Genomic DNA, 3,330 nt, shown 5'->3' with positions numbered 1-3,330 from the left:
ATAGATAGATAGATAGATAGATAGATAGATAGATAGATAGATAGATAGAAGATAGATAGATAGATAGATGATAGAAGATAGATACATAGATATAGATGATAGATGATAGATAGATAGATAGATAGATAGATAATAGATAGGTAGGTAGGTAGATAGATAGATAGATAGATGATAGATGATAGAAATGGATACATAATTGTAATAGAATTGTGTGTAAAACTTGAAACTGTAAAACTTCTACATAAAACTTTGTAACCTTGGTTAGGCAAAAAAAAAAAAAGAAATAAAAAAAGGAAAGATAAATCATCATAAATAGGATATGGCAAGGTGTGGTGGCTCACACATTTAATCTCAGCACTCAGACAGGCAGAGGCAGGAGGATCTCTGTGAGTTCAAATCCAGTCTAATCTGTATAAAGTGAGTTCCAAGCCAGCCAGGGCTACAAAATTGTAAGAATGACATTTATTAATGGACGTAATCTGGGCTGACTTTTAATTAACCCCAGCAAAACCGTATGCTATTGGGTCATCTCTTGGAACTGATGACGGGACATCTCCTTGGCAACCTCAGTTTGGTACTTCATCCAAAAGATAATGAGTAAATGTGGGTATGCTTCAGAATTACCATATCAAAGTGCTGCAAGGGTACCCACCCACTGGAAACTGTGGAGGCTGGGAAGGGCTGTGACCTTAGAGACTGCAAACCAGGGATGAAATGCCTGGATGGTCTGTGGAGATTAAGGGTAGAGCTGAACTCAAACTTGTACTTCTTCAATGAAACTGGAGAAACCATTTTGAATAAATTATGGGTGTGACCTGACCTGGGGACACAGTGGGAGAAACAGGGTTGCAGAGACAGTTCCATCCACACAGGTTGAGGAGACAAGAGAGATCGATAGGCACAGTTCTGGGAGACAGACAGTTCTAATAGATAGCTAGGGGGACTAGTGTCCTCTAGCATCAGGCCCACTCTTAAAAATGTAATTTAAGAGTCAGTCTGTTTGTTCAGGTGATTCTGATGTTGATGTAATAACAAACACTGCACATAATAAGACCCTGTCTCAAAGAAAAAAAAGAACATGTAAAAACTAATAAGTTATACTCAAAGATATAAACTTCTGTTCTTCAAAAGACATGAGAATATAAAGACAAAGTGGACTCAGGAAATATTTGCAAATTACATATTCACATATCTGATTAAGTTCTTGTATTTAAATATATAAAGAGTTACCAGAACTCAATAACGAGAAAACAAGTGACCCAACTTTTAAGATGGACTAAATTTGGATGAAAGAAGACATGCTCATATCAAATAAGCTCATGGAAAGATATGCACCTGGATTAGTCACTAGAGAAATGTAAATTAAAACCAAAATTATATAATACCGTGGTCCCATTGCAAAAGTGAAGTGTTTTCATAATTTGAAGCATTAGAATTATCATACACTGGTGGTGGGAATCTAAAATGATATTATTTTGGAAAACAATTCAGTCTTTTTCCTTAAAAAAAAAATACACTTACCATATGATCTAGCCAAATACTTACCCAAGAGAAATCAAAGTATATATCTAGAAAAAATGCTTATACCTGAATTCATTTGTGATACCCAAACCTAGAGGTATTTCAAATGCCTATCAGTCTGGATAGATAAGGGCATTATGGTATGTCTATAAAACAGAACACAATTCAGCAATAAAGATGAAAAAGATGAATGAACTGTGCTTTGTGCTAGAACATGCATTGAGTCTAAATGATTGTGTTCAAAGAATAATTGAGTGCAAAGAAGCAGGCTACAATGAGAAGACACTGCGGTGCTCCCACCATATGAAACCTGGGCAACACAAACCAATGTCAAATGACAGTAAGCGGCTGCTTGGCACGTGTTGGGGAGGAAAGACGGTGAGGGGAGAAGACAGAATTACCACGGGGCACATGGAAACTGTCCATGCTGACAAGTCTTGATTCCAGTGATGGCTCCTAGGGGTGTGTATGTGACTAAGTCAAACCCATTAAATCTAGCAGCCTATTGCATATTGATTATCCTTCAATAAAACTGCTGGACAGGGCGATCCCAAATCAGTTTATTCAGAAGCATAACATGTGACGTGCACACTAAACTGTCATTCCTTTGGAATTCCAGAATTCCCTCTTTACCCTCATTACCTTAGAATATATTTGACATGTGATGTCAGCTGGCATGTGGCCAGGTGACAACTACCAGGCCAGGCATGTATTAAAGGCCAGTAAGCCTTTGTGTCTGGGTTTTAGATTAGAAAAAGAAACATAGCCGGGCGTGGTGGCGCACGCCTTTAATCCCAGCACTTGGGAGGCAGAGGCAGGTAGATCTCTGTGAGTTCGAGGCCAGCGTGGTCTACATAGTGAGTTCCAGGCCAGCTGGGGCTACAGGGAGACCCTGCTTCAAAAAGACCAAAAAAGGAAAAAAGAAAAGGGCACATAAATAGATGCTTCAGTATTTTATGATGTTATGTCCTTTCTTATGTAGCATGTCTACCCATCTTGATAAAGAAATAACGCTGACAAGCCCTCATCCACCCAGAAGGGCAGGAACTGTGTCCTCATCTGTATCCCCAACACTCCACACAATTGAATACATGAAAAGCATTTAGCAAATGCTTGTTGATTGAATGGCATAGGGCCACTAGGGCAGTTTGGAACATAGGAACAAACTTGATTCACTAGTATACCATCAGTAGTTCTGGCAATAACAAATTTTAAAAATGCAAGCCAGGCGTGGTCGTGCACACCTTTAATTCCAGCACTTGGGAGGCAGAGGCAGGCAGAACTCTGTGAGAGTACAGCCAGCCTGGTCTACATAGAGAATTCCAGGTCAGCTGGGGTGACAGGGAGAGCCTGTCTCAAAAAACAAAATAAACAAGGGAGACAAGCTTTAAATGCAGATGCAGCCAAGTGCGGCTGCACAGGCAGGAGGAACGCAAGTCCAAGGCCCACCTGGGCAACTTCATGAGACCCTGTTCTCAAAATGAAAACTTTGAGAATGTACTCAGCACTTGGATAATACGTGAGAAGCCCTGGGCTCAGCCTCCAGATGAGAAATTGAAATAATAAATAAGCAAATAGGCAGAGAATAGACAAGGAAATTATGAGGGACATGGAGGCGGGTCTGCAAAGAAAGAATAAAGGAGCTCGGAGGAAACCTCAGGCCGGGTTAGAGGTTTGGGGTATCAGCTTATGTTCAAATGTTAGGAAGTAAAAGCTGTCTGTTGAAAGTCAAGTAAAAAGACTCCTGGCATCCATTGGAAAGAAAGAGATGTCATAACCTAGATTTATGCTCATAGAAAGGCATTTTTC

The sequence above is a fragment of the Nannospalax galili genome, unplaced genomic scaffold (assembly GCF_000622305.1).
Source record: "Nannospalax galili isolate Female #2095 unplaced genomic scaffold, S.galili_v1.0 scaffold14, whole genome shotgun sequence".
Classification (NCBI taxonomy): domain Eukaryota; kingdom Metazoa; phylum Chordata; class Mammalia; order Rodentia; family Spalacidae; genus Nannospalax; species Nannospalax galili.
Note: the sequence above shows the minus strand (reverse complement) of the source record.